Source organism: Mauremys mutica, chromosome 7, assembly GCF_020497125.1.
Source record: "Mauremys mutica isolate MM-2020 ecotype Southern chromosome 7, ASM2049712v1, whole genome shotgun sequence".
NCBI classification, from domain to species: Eukaryota; Metazoa; Chordata; order Testudines; family Geoemydidae; genus Mauremys; species Mauremys mutica.
Window position 1 is genome coordinate 15,037,461 of NC_059078.1, and position 18,268 is coordinate 15,055,728.

Genomic DNA, 18,268 nt, shown 5'->3' on the forward strand with positions numbered 1-18,268 from the left:
ATGCTCTCTCTCTCTTCCACCTAAACCTACAGACACCACCAAGCAACTGAAACGTTGATCAAAGGGGAGAGCCTGGCTGAAGAGCAACCAGCCAGCCTGTGATGAGAAGCATCTAAGTTTGTAAGGGCATTGAAAGTGTTAAGATCAGCTTAGAATGTGTTTTGCTTTTATTTCATTTGACCAAATCTAACTTATGTTTTGACTTATAATCACTTAAAATCTATGTTTATAGTTAATAAATCTGTTTTTGTTCTACATGAAGCAATGCGTTTGGTTTGAAGCCTGTCAGTGGCTCCCCCTGGGATAACAAGCCTGGTACATATCAATTTCTTTGTTAAATTGATGAACTCATGTAAGCTTGCAGTGTCCAGCGGGCATAACTGGACACTGCAAGATGGAGGTTCCTAGGGTTATGTCTGGGACCAGAGATATTGGCTAGTGTCACTGTGGTTTGAGCACTGGCCTGCTAAACCCAGTTCAATCCTTGAGGGGGCCATTTAGGGATCTGCAGCAAAAATCTGTCTGGGGATTGGTCCTGCTTTCAGCAGTGGGTTAGACTAATGCCCTCCTGAGATCCCGTCCAACCCTGACATTCTATGAACAATTGCAAGTAGCTGGGAGCAGCTTACATGCCAGAGGCTGTGCATGAACAGCCCAGGGGTGTGGGTTCTCACAGCAGAGCAGGGTAAGGCTGGCTCCCAGAGTCGAGGATTGGAGTGCGCTAGCAGCTCACCAGTCCAGATAACACTAGAGGGGAACATCATAGTGGCACAGCAAGCAGAGTGTATGTGCAGCTTGTTACTCCAAGTGAAGTTCACACTTTAACACTGATATTTGTGATTTTAAGTGAGTCTTAAGTGCAGCGGCTAAGAACAGTCAGGAGGAGGTCACAGTTTTTGTTATTTTGTGTTTGCTTATTTTGGGAAAAGGAAGTAAGAACAGAAAAGCAGGAAAAATGAGTGAAAGCAGTGAAGTGATTGCAAAGCTGGAGCTTTTTAGGCTGCAGATTGCAGATAAGGAGAGGGAACACCAGAGATTATTGCAACTGAAAGAACTGGAGAAAAGAGAGTCAGCCAGAGAGGAGGTTGCAAACAGAAGGGCCATGGAAGAAAGGGGCAGGGGGGCGGGGGGGAGAGAGAGAGAGAGAGAGAGAGGGAGAAAGAGAGCGAAAACACCAACTGGACCTGCTAGAGAAACAGAACCAGAACCCCCTGACCCCAACGACTCCCATCACTCCAAAAATCCCCAAATGGGAACACTTATGTCCAGCATACAGTGAAGGGGGTTTATATTGCTGAATATCTGACTACTTTCGATAGGCTGTGTATAATACATGAAATCCCTGATGCTGAGAGTTCCTACCATGATTGTGAAATTAATTGGTCAAGCTCGAAATGTATTCAATGAAATGCCTATTGAAGATGCTTTAGACTATTGTAAATATACTGTTTTGTGAAGTTTTCAGATGACCCCTGAAACATAGAGTTTTTAAATTTAGGAATCTTAAGAGGGATATTGGTATGAGTAATGGGGAAGATGTAAATAAAATGAAAGATTTGTTGGGAAAATGGGTGAGGGGTAGAGAAGTGGCAAGTTTTGAGAGAATGTTGGATCTTGTTGCTCAAGAGCATTTCCTAAGCATGCGTAAGGCTGATGTAAAGCAGTGTCTGTGGGACAAAGATGTAAAGTCTGTGGATGAGTTGGCTTTTTTTAGCTGATGCCTTCAAACAGAATCAGGTGTCTATTGAGGGCAGGCCACAGACAGAGGGGTTTAAAACTGGTGGGAAGGGAGGATCCCATTTTGCCCCTGGGAAGAGAGAAGGGGGTTGGGAGCCTAAACATTCTCTTACCCAAAAACATTCCTCTAGTGGTAACTCCTATCCCAAATCTCCTGTAAAAGCAGAAGAGCCCAAAAGGTGCTATCAGTGTAATTCCACTGATCACCTGGGGAATAAATGCCCTGTACTGGGAGGAAGCAGGCAACCAGTAGCTCATGTTAGTTTTGCTGTCCTCAACACAGAAACCCCCAAGCAATTGAAACCTGTCATATTGGTTCTGTGAGGTTAGCCTCTGCTGTCCAAATTGATGGCAGGGAATACTTGGGGCAGAGGGATACATAGGCCCAGATCTCTCTGGTTAAGCAGAGTGTGGTCCCTAAGGCCAATATGTTGCCTGGCCATATGGCAGAGATTGTGGAGGTGGGCGAAAGAAGATTTCTCATACCACCAGCTAAAATTCATGTTGTTTGGGAAGGTTTGGAAAGTGTTTTGACTATGGGGGTAATGAAGCACCTCCTATCCAACCTCCTTCTTGGTAATGATTTTTTCCATGTAGCTCAGGTTAAAGTATTTGCCTGCCGCAGGTAAGGTCTCAGGAACTACTGAGAGAATGAATTGGAGAGTCTCCTTGATTCTTCTGCAGCTGGGGAAAGCCACATGCTTCCAGGTGGGAGGGTGGTTGAGACCAACTCCTGCACTGCAGCTGGAGGCAACACCGCATCAGGAAGGGACGGGGGTGTAATGCCTGCCAGGGAGAGAACCGTCCAGGTTGTTAGCTGCCAGCAGATCACAGCTGAACCAGAGGCAAAACCGGTTCTAGGGAGCAGAGAGCAATGTATCCCAGAGGAGAGCCCAGGGAAGGGGCAGGGGATCTCAGAAACCACTGAGGTGGGTGAGGATTTCTGCGACTCTGTAACACAGGGAAGCAGGGTGCTTCCACATATGGGAAGGTCTGAGACGAGCTCCTTTCCAGCAGAAGGCAACTTGCCCTCAGCCGCGGGGGAAGGAGAGGTGTTGTCAGGGATTAAGGATATTATCCCAGTTGTTAGCTGGCAGAGTTCTGCAAATGAACAAGAGACTAAACCCCTCGTAGGGAACACAGACAAATGTGTCTTAGGAAGGGGCCCAGAGGAGGAAACTGGGGAAGGAATAGTGCGGGTACAGGAATGTCTCCTCACTAGCCACTTGGGGCAGGATGCACAGGACACTAGTAGGATGGCTGGGTCAGCATCTGTGCACCCAGGCACTCAGCCTGTGACCCAGGTTTTGAGAAGGACCTGTGTACCTGACCTCCTGGAGGGGAGCAGTCACATAGCTGACTTCTCAGGGACAGAGAAAGGGGTGGCAGAGGGTCCAGGTCTCAATTTTTCAGGATGCTATTTCTAATAAGTTTTTGGAAAGTGTGTCTCTTTAAATCAAGATGCAGCTTCAATGCCTGTGATAACAGAGGAGTTGGGACCAGGAAATTGCCAGTTGGTAGTTTGCCAGAATACAAATGATGCAACTGACACAGAAGGGGGGTGTTTACCCCCAGGCTGGTGAGACACAGAGAGCAGTTATGGGAAAGCTATCGGAAAAAGGTGAATCTGATCGAAGGATAAACACACCTAGCCCAGAGAGCAAAAATCACAGCTTCTAAGGGGCAGGGAAGGACTCAGTGCTGGGAGGGGGTAACCCCAAAAGGGGAGCTGGATTTTCTGCATACGTACAATCCTGTGGTTGGGAGACCTCTCCCCAAAGGGCCAGCCAATGCGCAGGATCTCCCCGAACACCTATCTTGCCATACCCTGAGGCACCAAAATTCCAAAAACATGATTAAATTAAGAGCCCACACAAAGGGAAACACTGAAGAGAAAGAAAAGCCAGTGACTGATTACATGGGAGAAAGTCAAAGGACACCATGGGAGGGGGTATGGGCTCTAGGCTGGGGGTGCAGGCTCTGGTATGGGGCTGGGGATGAGAGGTTTGGGGTGTAGAAGGGTGCTCCATGCTGGGGCTGAGGGGTTCAGCGTATCGGAGGGGGTGTGGGGTACAGGCTTGAGGAAAGAGTTTGGGTGCAGGAGAGGGTTCTGAGCTGGGGAAGGGGGTTTGGGCGTGAGAGAGGATGTGGGCTTCGGGTGGCACTGACCTCTGGTGGCTCTCAGGAACTGGCAACATGTCCCTCCAGTTCCTAAGTGTGGGGCGACCAGGTGGCTCCACACGCCGCCCCTGCCCATAGGCGCCGCCCCTACAGCTCCCATTGGCCATGGTTCCTGGCCAATGGGAGCTGGGGCGGGGACAGCGCACATTGCCCCTGTGCCTACGAGCCACAGGGACATGTTGCAGCTTCCGGAAGCTGCACAGAGCCAGGTAGGGAGCCTGTCTGTCCCTCTGTGCTGCAACTGGACTTTTAACGGCCCGGTCACACCGGAACGCCAGGGTCCCTTTCTGACTGGCATTCTAGTTGAAAACCGGACACCTGGCAACCCTAATAACATGTAGGATTAATGCTGTGTTCTGGAATTTACCGTATAAATGACTGGAGTATATTGGACCTAAATAAAGATGCCTCTCTTTTTACAGATAATGATGACTGGTCTGTCTGTGTATAATTGGACTAAATACAGTGGATTTTGTTGTTACACTTACATAAGTAATTTGTGACTTGTATTCCTAACAGTACTCAGCTGTGGCTTGCCTAGCTCTTCAGACTTTGGTGGACAAATATAATTTCTTTTGCTTAACTAAGGAAGAAAGCAACAGTTTTTTTGAGTCTTCAGTACAAATGGCCTTGAGGGGCCAGCAGCTATCACCACAGCTTTTTGCAATACTCCAGGCGTGGCTAAAACAGTAATTTGAGGCCTTGATAACCCTGTGGCAGCAAGAGAAGCTGTAAAGCGCATCCAGATGGACATGACGTTAAGGAGCAAAAACGTGGACTTAAAACACTGTTAAAGATTCAATATTTATGCTTCGGGCCAAATCCTGCAGCCCTGTCTGAGGCAAAACTCCATTGCAGTTGATCTGAGTAAGGACTGCAGAATTAGGCCTACAGGGCTTCAGTCACATCCATCATGCGTGAGAAACTAATGGTGTGACAGGACAGTTTTTCAAAGCTGGTGTAGGCCCTGGGATAGCAGGCCCACTGTCTGCTTCCAGAAAATGCTAGGAAGGCCCTGCTCTAGTACAAGTGATTTGGGTGGTGGGGGGAAGATGGAGAAGCAGAGGTGGCGGCTGAAAGGAAAGATTTTGGATTTGTTGGGCTGCACTGAAGCCTCTGTGCGTTTGTTGTAGTTTAGATAAGATCAGAACTTCTGACTGCTTGTCTGAACCTAGTAACCCCATTTTTTAGCTCTACTGCTTTAATAAAAAAAAAAAAAGGTTTGAAAATACAAACCATCTCCCCACCCAACTTTTTCACAAAATCCCCAGGATTTGTAGGTCTTGTGGAAAAATTAGTACCTTTTTTTTTCTAATATATTTTTTTAATTATCAAAGTAGTACTGACATTTTTCACTTACTATAAGCCAGGTAAGTTTAAAAAAAAAATAATTGGGAGTGGGGGAATCAGGAAAATATTTGGAAAATGGAGGGAAAAACCCACAAGAATGGTATTGTTTCAGACACTTCACAATAAAAAAAACTTTTTTTTTTGGTTCTGCTCTGCGTTAGAGCTTCCATGCTTCATGGAAATAAGGATGACCCTAGGGAATGATAGAAATTCAACAAGGACAAAAGCAAAGTACTCTATTTAGGAAGGAACAATCAATTGCAGGCATACAAAATGGGAAATGACTGCCTAGGAAGGAGTACTGCGGAAAGGGATCTGGGAGTCATAGTGGGCCACAAGCTAAATATGAGTCAACAGTGTAACTCTGTTGCAAAAAAATGGAACGTCATTCTGGGATATATTTGCAGGAATGTTGTAAGCAAGACACGAGAAGTAATTCTTCCGCTCTACTCTGCGCTGATTAGGCCTCAACTGGAGTATTGTGTCCAGTTCTGGGTGCCACATTTCAGGAAGGATGTGAACAAATTGGAGAGAATCAAGAGAAGAGTGTCAAACATGATTAAAGTCTAGAAAACATGACCTATGAAGGAAGACTGAAAAAATTGGTTTTCTTTAGTCTGGAAAAGAGAAGACTGACGGGGGACATAACAGTTTTCAAGTACATAAAAGGTTGTTAAAAGGAGGAGGGAGAAAAAATTGTTTTTCTTATCCTCTGATGATAGGACAAGAAGCAATGGGCCAAAATTGCACCAAGGGAGGTTTAGGTTGGACATTAGGAAAAACTTCCCAACAGGCAGGGTGGTTAAGCACTGAAATAAATTGCCTAGGGAGGTTGTGGAATCTCTATCATTGGAGATTTTTAAGAGCAGGTTAGACAAACACCTGTCGGGGATGGTCTAGATAATACTTAGTCCTGCCATGAGTGCAGGGGAGGGACTAGATGACCTCTCGAGGTCCCTCTCAGTCCTATGATTCTGTGATTCATAGGTGGGATTTCCTGTGTTGAGGTAGAATCTGTGAATGCTTCTAAATCTACAATGCTGGAAGTGAACCCCAGATAACAAGTGCATTTTGTTAGGGAGCAGGGGCTTGTTGACCACATTCTCCTTGGCTTTATGTTGGTGTGGGATGGTTTGCTGCATGTTGCTATACAGTGAGTGTTACTGTAATATTGTACCTGGGAGTTTATGTGCTTGTTATTCCTTGTATAGCCCTAGAAACAGGGCTATAACTATTTAAAGGGGAAGAGCAAAGGATTATTTCAATTTTATAATATGACATGGGAATGGGGGAACTCAGAAATTACTGCTTTATGTTTACATGGGTAGCATGGGGATGAATCCCTGTTTTTTAAATATATATATTTTAAAAACAGGGATTGATCACATATATATGTAAAAAAAAGATTGTGGCTTTGTGTGTGTGTGTGTGTGTGTGTGTGTGTGTGTGTGTGTGTGTGTGTGTGTGTGTGTGTGTAAAAAAGCCACCATCTTTTTCTTTTTCAGATTCCTCCTGGAGACTTATCTCTGCCATGATGCTTAAAACACTGCCTGGCGTGTGATGAATTGGAACATACTGCGTATTATGCAAAGTGTACCTACCTCATTCTCTCTAACCCTTTGGTTTTCCCCACCTGTTGTGTTTTGTCCTGATCCTCAATTATGAGCTCTCTGGGGCAGAGACTCTCTTATTTGTCAATACATTGCCTAGCACAATGGGGCCTCTGATCCTTGATTGGGATCCCTAGCACTACTGTAATACTACTATGGCTAATTAATAATAATAATAATAAACTCTTAATTTAACCACAATTAAAGTGGATGGCAAAATATGCTGACCTGAGGGTTTGCCAAAACCAAAGATCAGTCACACGAGTCCATCTCTAGTGATTGGGTTTCAAAAGAAATTTTTGAGTACTAAACCACAGTAACACCTTTTGAGCTTTTATTCTGGGTGTTATTGAACTGATATTTGCTCCAAGCAGAAATCAACTATCAGTGCAGGATTTAAATTTCATCCTGTAGAGAATTCAAATTAAGTAACTTTTGACTGTGTTGGTAGCTAGACAGCCAAGTACTTGAGAAGTAGCAAAGAATCCTGTGGCACCTTATAGACTAACAGACGTTTTGCAGCATGAGCTTTCGTGGGTGAATACCCACTTCTTCGGATGCAAGTATTCACCCACGAAAGCTCATCCTGCAAAACGTCTGTTAGTCTATAAGGTGCCACAGGATTATTTGCTGCTTCTAGAGAACCAGACTAACACGGCTACCCCTCTGATACTTGAGAAGTGGCAGTCTCAAACAAGTTTGCAGTCACATACTTAAAAACCAAGTACAGTAACTTTTATCTGTCAGAGACTTAAAATCTATCTGACACACAGTGCTTTTTTCCTGAAAACATGGTTAAAGGTTTATTTTAGAAACCCACAATGATCCAGCTACTTTGAATATCTCTTCCTTTAGTGAGCAGTTAGTGTTTATAGGGGACACTGACTTTTTTTTTACCCCTTCTGAAAGCTGTTGGTATTTAGGCTTTGCTCCTTTTGTGGTTTGAATATGGGACCCTTAAGGAAGCCCAGTGACAAATGTCACTGAGTACTGGCAAATGTAAAGATGAAAAGGGACTTAATACATTTATATCAGTGGTGATAGTACAGTTAAGTTTGTCTAGCTTTTTCATTTTGGAACATATTTGAGAGTGAGTGGTGTCTAATTGGATTGTAGCAGGGTATTGGGAGTCAGGACTCCTGGGTTAGGTTCCTATCTCTGCTAATGAACTGAAAACAAGTCACTTAATCACTTTGTGAGTCAAGCTGCCCACTTTGGAAATTGTCTTTATCTCCCAAGGTGAGACTTGATGATTATGAAGTGCTTTGTCCTGCTCAGATGCCTTAGCTAAATGGATCTATACGCAAGTGAATCAACATTCCACTGGCTTCCCTGCACCCAGTATATCAAGTTTTAATTTCTTACCAGTACGGCCCTTCACATCTCCACCTGAGCCAGATTTTCTCCTATGCCGTTCCTACCAGTGTCAGGCTGCAACACACCCTTCATTGCCTTTTTTCCACTGCTCTTCCAGTCTTCACCCAGTCAGACTGGAAACAGAGGAACTTGCTACACTTGGAATGATGTATCTATCCCAGTCTTCTTTATTCTCCCTCATCTTATGGTGCAAAGGGTATCCTCCAGTTTCTATCATTTATTTCAGTCTAGTGTTGGTCTGTTTAGGCTTCTGGGTGTCATATGGATGGATTTGATGGTCGATCGCTTGATTGATATGGCAGCTGGTGTATGTTTTGTGTGATAAGGTTATCAGCCCCCTGCACAGCCTTAGGTCCATGGCTCATTATTAATAATTTAGAGCTGTCCACATCTGGATTCCCCCCCTCCGACCCCATTCACTAACAGGCAGGGTGGTTAAGCACTGGAATAAAGCACTGGATGTGCTTGGTAGCTTCCGGTGCCCTATCCCAGTCTGCTAGCCCAAATTCAAATTCTTCCACTTCTTTAGAGAGGCCCAGATGAGAACAGATTAAGGAATATTAAAAAGGAACATGAAGAAAAAACTAAGGTAATTCCTTCTCATTCTCCCATTGTCTTTTATACTGTAAGCTCTTTGGGGGCAGCCTGCCTTGTTGTTTGCTTTTCTACAGCCCTCAGCACATTGTCTGCATATAACACATACTACCAATGGCAGTCGAGATGAGTTGACCATGGATAGACTCTTACTGAATAAATCAGGTTGACTAAGAAGCTCTGTTTATTTACGGTCTCCTTTATAGGGAACACAAATGACCTGGGACTGATTTAGGCGGGGAACAAACCTGAGTGGTGCTGGGACCCCAAAGGTTGCAGTCTTGTGGGGGACCCATAGGGGTGGCAGGGGTCACCTCCCAGCCGTCAAGATGATGGGAGTCTGGGTAGGCTAAATTTCAGTGAGTAGCACTGTAACCCCATAAACCAGGTCACAACTCCACTCACACAAATTTGGTCCAGTGCCTGAGGCGGAGAGCCAGCCCTACAGCATAGGAGTTGCAGAAGCTGCCACTGTGGGGTGAGTGCTGAGCAAGACCCAGTACCCCCCCCTGGGGGTGGGGGCAGAACCTGACCACCCCAGGCCTCCACCCTCAGACTATTTACTGGGTCATGACAGGCCATAAGCACTTACAAATGGGTCCTGAGTCTAAAAAGACGGAGAACCACTGTCCTAAGGGACCATTCAAGGACTCTACCTTGAATGGTCTCTTAGAATATTTGCTTGTGCTAAACCATCTGTTCCATCTTGCATTCAGCTGTCTCGCTCTCAGTACCTTTCCCAGACATGAAGAAGAGATCTGTGTAAGCTAGAAAGATTATTTCTCTCATCAGTGGAAGTTGATCCAATAAAATACATTACCTCATCCCCCTTGTCTCTCTTGGTAAGGGGTAAAAGACCCATAGGTTAGGAGAGGCTTTTTAAAGCTACAGGGCCAGGCATCACCTAGAGAGGCCTGAAACTCTCTTGTCTTTTCTTAACCTTATTTTAGGAGTCTGAACATACAATTGACTGGATTTTCCTTTGAGATTCCCTTTCTCTTCCAACTCCACCTGGAAGTCTCTGTCACATACCATCCTGGGTTGCCCAGCCTAAGCACTGATTCCCCTGTGGTGACTCTTGGCCACCAGAGGCCACTGTGGTGTAGCACTGAGGCAGGGAGACAACTCTGATGCTCCATTCCCTGTGCTTCCCTGCTGATATCCAGTGATGCTTCAAGAAAGGGTGTGGGGGGTGGAGACTAGACAGGAGCCAGTTGCTTTAGGGGAAATCTGGGGGCTGGCCGAGGGTTCATAATGGTGGTGGGTTAGTGATTGAAAGGGGTGGTGGTAGAGGAGGATAACAGGAAGCAGGGACAGAATGCTTGAAACTGCTTTAGGGTCTTCTACAAACAAGCTTGGGAGCTTCTTTATTGACAGGTTCTGTGCGTAGGCGCCAGGAATAGCTCTGAAGGTACCAGGGAAAGGGTGATTATTTGAAGAGGAAAGCAGAGATGATTGCCCCTCTCTCCTCTGGCCATTGCAACCCCTGAGCCTTTGTTTGTAGTCAAGAGAGCTGTGGCAATCTTGTAAACCTTTATGTGCTGTTTAAACAAATACTGCTTTTAATAACATAGCTCCTGTAGCAGGTGTGCTGTAGCTGCTTTGGGTTTAAGATTGCTTTGTAAACATTTGGGCAGAGTTAGTACAATAAACTTATTGATACTGAGAGGAGAAATAGGTTAGTTAGGTAATCCTTTGATTGGAGTGTTCTTATCACTTGGCCAGCTGTATAAACCTCACTTTCTTCTATTTAATTACTTATTTGCTCATGTCTAATCTTTTGAACCTTCAATTATCTGTGCCTGTCACTCTGATTTGCTTATGTAGCTATCTGTGCTGTTCATGGATAAGATTCTGTGTAGCTTTGGAAACAAAAACATTTATCAGCTGATCACTATCACATCTTGCTGTGCTGTGGATTTGAAGTGTTTGGATGCCAGAGTGATAGATGCCATAAGAGCCTAGGTACTGTTAGCAGAATTGCAAGTCACAGATTTTGCATATGTTAGTTCATACTTTTAAAATTTCTGTGTAACTGATCTCAGGATAACTGAGCATACGTTCGGATTCTGTCCCAAATGCGTTCCTCTTATACCCGTTAGTAAGAGCAGCAAATCCCCCCCAATGGGGTAGTAGGCACTAGGCAGGAACAGGAGAGGTGTCCTTTCCACATTTCATGGCCCCTTGAAAATATTAAATGGAAATTTGCAAGTCTTGAGATGGGGGAGGGATAGCTCAGTGGTTTGAGCATTGGCCTGCTAAACCCAGGGTTGTGAGTCCAATCCTTGAGGGGGCCATTTAGGGATCGCGGGGAGGGGGGGAAATTGGGGATTGGTCCTGCTTTGAGCAGCGTGTTGGACTAGATGACCTCCTGAGGTCCCTTCCAACACTGATATTCTATGATTCTTTTTTGGTCATTCCTCCCAGTGGTTTCCAACAGCCTCCAATCTCCTTCTGAAATCCGACAACACTAAATATGTACAAATTTCCCTATTAGAGTTGCAAGAATCATGTTACTCTCATCCCTGTATATGCCACGTTTGGTAGATCAATATGTAGGGATATTAAAGAAGGTTTATATTAGACATGATTTATATGAAAAATGACTTATTGTTAATTGATGCCTCATAACTAAAGGTTTATGTTAAAAGTAAATTTGTGATTCTAACCTGCAAGCCACCAGCTGTGTCTGTGTGAAGCCTGCTCAAAGAAATACTTTGTATAAAACTTGTTAAACATTAATTAACTCTAAGTAAGCCAAAACAGTGAAATAGATGTGATTAAGATAGAGAATGTATGTGACTGAATGGTTAGGGAGTTATCAGTCTGAAGAATTCAGTGTTGGCTGAAGAAGGTGTCAAGTGGGATCAACCAGATGACCCACCACACCTCAAAGGAAGGAAAAACAAGCATCTGACAGAATGGAGCCAGCCATCTGCTGATTGATTTAGCAACAGCAGAATGAGGCAACTCCTATGAACTAACATAGGGAAAAATCCCTATAAAACTGGACTCTAAAGATTGAGGACTTTGAGTCTATGGTTCTGATACCAACCTCCAGGAGCATCAGATGCATCTGACACAGACTCGGCTCCATCCTCATGACCAAGATACCTGGCCAGTAACTTGGCATGAGCAACATCTAGGCTGGTAACTATAACATCTATACAGAACCTGAATGAATGATTGTGTGAATGAATATGTGTGTGTGTGTGTGTATGTGTCTGTGTCTGTGTCTGTGTGTGTATAAGGAATAAGTAGTAATGGAAACAAGTAGGAAAACATTGTCTTTTGTTTTGTTATGGTATTTACAATAAATGTGGCATCTTTGCCTTATCCCTCTTAATAAGATCCTGCTGGTTTTTATTATATTGGTACAACATTTTGGTGGAGAATAGCGAAAGGGGGATTATGGTATTTTTGCCTCACTTATTGTAAACCAATCTGTGTGCACACAACCGGCTCTACAGAGCACGGTTCTATTCTTGGTTAACCAAAACTGCTGGCCCCCGTGTGGGTAGCAGGAAAATAAAGAGCTCATAAAATTATTGACAAAACCTGCTGGCCCCCGGGTGGGTAGTAGGAAAGAAAATATTGTTAACAAAACCTGCTGGCCCCCGGGTGGGTAGTAGGAAAGAAAATATTGTTAACAAAACCTGCTGGCCCCCGGGTGGGTAGTAGGAAAGAAAATATTGTTAACAAAAACTGCTGGCCCCCGGGTGGGTAGTAGGAAAGAAAATATTGTTAACAAAAACTGCTGGCCCCCGTGGTGGGTAGTAGGAATATTGTTAACTAAATCTGTTGGCCTCCGTGAAGGTAGCAGAAAAAGAAATATATATATATATATCAGGAGCAACAAGAGGGTCCCAGGGACCAGACAGTGCTGCTCGCTGAACAAAATTTAAAATGTTTAAGAAAAGGCAAGGGAAAACAGTCCCAGAGGAAGAAATGAAGTCAAAAGTAGCTTCTACCTCACCTTTTATTAAAGAGATAACGCCTTTTCAGCAAATTCTCCAAAGATATGGGCACAGTCCTTGGACTGAATAAGCCCTTGCAGATATCTGCACCATTTTGGACCTAGAGGATAGATTGGCCCAATATATCCTCATATGCAAACCCCTAAATGCAGTAAAAAGAGATGCTGCAGGGATCTGGCTGCTGTGGAAGGCTTGTAATAACAGCTACCTCCACCTAGCAGCCTGTAAAGAGGAGAAAATATCTCTAAAAGAAAAACTATCCCAATTGGAAAAAGGGGTAGAAAATTGGAAAGTAATGGCTCATTGGGAAAAAGAGGCTTGGGACCCCCAAAAAACATGGGAAGAAAATATGTGAAACAACCATTGTAAGCTGCTCTTTTAGGAATTAAGGGTTATAGTGCTTAATATTTATCAGTTTGGGTTTTTTTATTGTGGTTGGTTGTTGTTCACAACTGTTGGGAAAATGCAAAAACAAAAAACTGCATCAAGATTTAAAGCCTCTGCTGCAAAAGCAGAGAAATAAAAATGTATGTAGTACCCAAACCCAGTTAGATGCCCTTAAGGTTGGGTACAGAGAGTTAAAACAGCACTCTCACATCTTACAACAGCAGTAACATCAGAAGAAAAAACATTTGAGACCCCAGAAGGGGCAGGTTTTTGGGACCCCTCTGGAGAGTGGGAAGGGGGATATTTGGGTAGATTCCTCCTCCCAGGGCCAGAATGCCATGGCAAAGTGGCTGGGAATTCCTGCATCTGCCTCAGACCTCCAGGCCATGGCAAAGTGGCTGGGGATTTTAAAATGAAATTTATTTATTTTTTTGCACCACTTAATTAGCATTTGTGCAGCCCCGAGTACCAAACACACTGTGGCAGAGACTAAGCAGGGTCTGCCATGTGGAAGCACTGTGCTAATTTATTTTTAAGCTTTTATCTTTCAGGCTCTAAAACCAAAACATCAGGAGAGCTGGTACCAGCTGAAGAGTTATAAAATACCATGGTTATAGTGTCGCGACAAAGTCTGTGTTCAGTGTTCTGTGTTGCATGTTCTCTGTTGCATGTTCTGTGTCTGTCTCTAGTGGTGTCCTGTGCTAGCATTGGGTCAAAAAAAAAAAAATACTACACTAGACAGAGCAAATGTATTTTCCTCTCTCTACTTCCCCCATGTCCATCCAACTTATCAATCACCACTTGTGTCCAAAAGACTTTGGTCCCCAGTGCATCAGGTTTATTTTTTGTTAGGTTTTCCACACTTTTCTCTATACACCCTGGTTCTACTTCCCCAAGTCCTAAAGGGTAGTTCTTGGGGCCCCCCATAACCTGTAAGACCTTGGCCCATAATTGCAGGGCCCCATCTTTCAGGTCCCCAAAAACCTCTTAAGTACAACTGTTAAAAATAGGAAATTCTGCAACATTTTAGCAAATAAATGTTAAAGTCCAAATCAGCTTAACCTTGCATGACAACTATGGTCCTCTAACAAAATCTTATTTGTTGTGTGTGCTTAAGGAGGTCCTGACCTCAGTAACTTAACTTGGCATGAGCAACATCTAGGCTGGTAACTATAACATCTATACAGAACCTGAATGAATGATTGTGTGAATGGATATGTGTCTGTGTCTGTGTCTGTGTCTGTGTCTGTGTCTGTGTCTGTGTCTGTGTCTGTGTCTGTGTCTGTGTCTGTGTCTGTGTGTGTATAAGGAATAAGTAGTAATGGAAACAAGTAGGAAAACATTGTCTTTTGTTTTGTTATGGTATTTACAATAAATGTGGCATCTTTGCCTTATCCCTCTTAATAAGATCCTGCTGGTTTTTATTATATTGGTACAACAAATATGTCTTTGTTCAAAAATCGTACAGCAACCGTTGAGGCATATTTGTACAATCTCAGCCAACACCTTGGTTAACATGAGAGGTCTTTTACCCAATTCTGCAGCAGTTGGGATATTTTCATTAGTATAAAGACAATATGATAAGGAAAGCAAATCTTATCCAGTGGAACAAGGTATCTTTTGAGGTAGTTGAGTATCCCAATAACTAGAGTATTTTCAAGTGCAGAAGGAAGGTTTATATAACTTCAGGGGGCTATGTTGTACCCCAGCCCAACACAATATAAGAAATTCCTACCTGAACAGGCAGCAAAGAATCCTGTGGCACCTTATAGACTAACAGACGTTTTGCAGCATGAGCTTTCGTGGGTGAATACCCACTTCTTCAGATGCAAGAAGTGGGTATTCACCCACGAAAGCTCATGCTGCAAAACGTCTGTTAGTCTATAAGGTGCCACAGGATTCTTTGCTGCTTCTACAGAACCAGACTAACACGGCTACCCCTCTGATACTTGCTACCTGAACAGATGGATAGTGGCATTGAAATCTTGAGTGGAAGGAACTATTTCAAATACAGGAAGCTTTTTTTCCCCCTAACATTGATTTTTGGACAATATGTGGATTGTTGTCAGTGTTGCTTATTTGCACAATCATGCTAACAGGAAAAAATTGAAACTAGCAATGGGTGGGATTATCTAGTGGGGTGAGTACAGGGCTCGTTTCTGGGAACTTGAGACTTCTATTCCTGACTCTCAGTGATGTACTTTTGGCCAAGTCACTCAAACTTACTAAGTTTGTTATCCTGTATTGTAAAAGAGAGTGATTATCTGCATCTTATGGGGTAGCTCGTACACTAACTACTTACAGCTGTAAAGCACTAAATATTGCATGGGAATTCTGTAGGAGTTTCTGTAACTAGTTTATCTGTTTCTCTAAATGTTAAGCTCTTGTAACGTTTTTGAACCATACCTTAAATGGTGCTTTACCCTGTAGAAGAATTGAAGCACAGACCTCAGCCAGAGTTGATGTGATTAGAGAAAAATAAAGCATTCTCTTTAAATTGCTGGCTCCATTTTCCATGGTCAGGCCTGATATACTGTGGATTTTTTTTTATTTTATTTTTTTAAAGTCTGCATATCAGAAATATTTCTTAAAATGCTGAATCATGCAAACTTGGGTTCCCTAAGAGAAGTTTTTTTTGAACTTGCTTTAATCTTGTACAATGATTTTAGTGGAAAAACTTCCTTGTTCTTTAGCATCTTACTATAAACTGTTGTAAATATGTACAATACATCTGTCTTGCTATGACACTTCAGTGTGAAACAGATTTTGAGCACACCTAATATAAGATCAGAAGGCAAAGTATGACTCAAGTGGGCTTCCTTTGTAACTCTTTAACTGAAGCAATCCCTCCATTGTATAAAATGATTCGTTGATGTTTCCAGCATGGTTTTATATTGTAACTTTTTTGTTGTTGTTGCTCTTTCTCTTCTTTTGCCCTGTCTTTTCTTTTTCTTTTTCTTTTTTTTTCTTTAATGGAATTAAAAGCCCAGAATAGTTCATTGGAACATTATGGTTGAGGTTTTAAGTGCAAAATGGATATACCAATGATCGGAAAAACTTACAGTGAAACAGTAAATAAGCAATAAAGAAAAAAGTGACTTGGAGTGTGCTGTAACAAGCCAGTATCTTTTGCATATGACTAGATGTCTCATCTTGTTTTAGGAAAGCTGCTCAGAGTTCAACTTAATGTGATGTTTTTAGTCCTCCAAAGAGTCTACAGCAAAAAAAACACAGAACTCCCACCTCAGTATTTCTAATGTGCAGGAAACGTATTTCTTGGTATGGCTTATAGGCTTTTGCTTTAATAAAGAGAAAAATGAGTTTAAAAGTGTAGGCCCTTGCTTCTGGTGACTGCCCCTCCTTGCATCACGCCCTCACTGTGCAGCTATTTAGACTTCCACAGTTTAGTGAGCACGTTGTATCCAGGCCTCTTGTTGCTCCTGCAAAGCCCCCACCCTGCCCGGATTTGAACAGCGTGCCTGCACATTGAAATTTCATGTTTCCAATTATAGATGGATTTGACTCTTTACTACTTTTGTCGCTTAGTTTTTGTTTTGGTACACTCAGTACGTATCAATATCTGTTCTACTAGAAATAGAATACTGGTCATAGAAGTTAGAGATCAGGAAGACTTAGTAGGACATCCAGTCAATATATCTGGCAAGCTTCGTGACCTGAGACTTCAGGCAGTATGAATATTTATACTCCTGTTCAGATGGAGTTCAGTATTAGGACCCTTTCTGCAAACCTGTAACTGGCCCAAGGTAGTGCCTAACATTTAAAGTGGCTTACTTTCTCAATATCTAGGATGCTTCAACTTATGTCTTGATTTTGCATCTTCACATGCCTAGTCCAGTAATGGTGTAGGTGTCATTCATTAATGCAATGGGTTACTGGCAAAAGCTTTCCTTCTTTCTTTCGTTTTCTCTTTTCTTCAAAAGCACGTGGTGATACTGAAGGGGTTAAAGGCCAAAATTACAGCATGTGGACTCTACAAGTAGATATTTAAAAAAAAAAAAAAAAGGGGGGGGGGTAGTCATATGCTGATCTGTAATTTTGACATTTTCCTTTCTAAGTGGAGAAATGAATATTCAAAGCATTGTTTAAAACGGTTGTAGGAGGGCTAGTATCAGATGGTGGCATTTAATGTTCTACTAGCTGTCAATGCCAAGCACTATTATTATTTTTTTTTATGGCAGAGAACAGAGATTGGCACAGGAATGGGTGAAATGATCTTTCAGATGTCACTGTTGATATAGTCCGGGTGGACTTGGAGTAGGCTTACGAGAAAACAGGAGGGCCTCAATCACTTTTAAACTGCTACTTTAACTCTGAGAAACCAGGCAAAGCCTAGTACGTGAGCATCATTTATCTTGTTTTTGTTTCCAACTCTTTTTCTCTTTCAGGGTTATTCTCCATTTCAGGCTGCAGTATAAGAGGAATCATTTTGTCTGACTGAACTGCCACTCTGTTTTATTCTACAAGGTGGTCTTCGTAAATCAGTTGCACTATAGGTAGTGGATGCTGTCTTCTCATATTTAGACTGATGTGGATTTTGGGGGTAGAGGATGGGGTGATGGAAGAGAAGCATCCCAGGCTTGAGTTTTCGAGCAGTTACATTCCAAAAATAGAATTCAGTGATTTTTGGAGCAAGTGAAACAAGAGCAGGCTATTTGTTTCAAGGGGTGGGGAAAACAGAGCTTTATTTTGGATGCTGAAAAAGATGTGCATGTGCTGCTCTGAATTATTAGATTACTGTTGCATCTGCCCTCCCTGGGAAGAAGGCATTCGCAGTGCAAAGGGGTTGTCACTGTTAATGCTTCTCCAGTGTGCTGGTGGGGAAGTTTTCAGAAAGTGGTACGGCTGGCACGGTTCTACTGTCTCCTAGCAGCCTATCCATAGTTTCTGAATCCAGTTCTCTTGCATACCATTTGGCACATGGCCATTATGTCAGTGGAGCAGCTGAAAGATCATTTTAAATAATGGAAACTGCTAATTCTTGTTCTCTGTGTAAAGTTGGGGCTAGAGAAATAGGATTAAAACACGGTTGGAACC

At 43.0% G+C, this 18,268-nt stretch overlaps 1 protein-coding gene across 1 annotated transcript in view; it reads left to right on the forward strand.

The window, feature by feature from the left end:
* The window catches only part of ITPR1 (inositol 1,4,5-trisphosphate receptor type 1), a 248,166-nt gene that overhangs the window by 42,551 nt on the left and 187,347 nt on the right, over positions 1 to 18,268 (forward strand). The gene's annotated exons all lie outside the window — the stretch shown is intronic.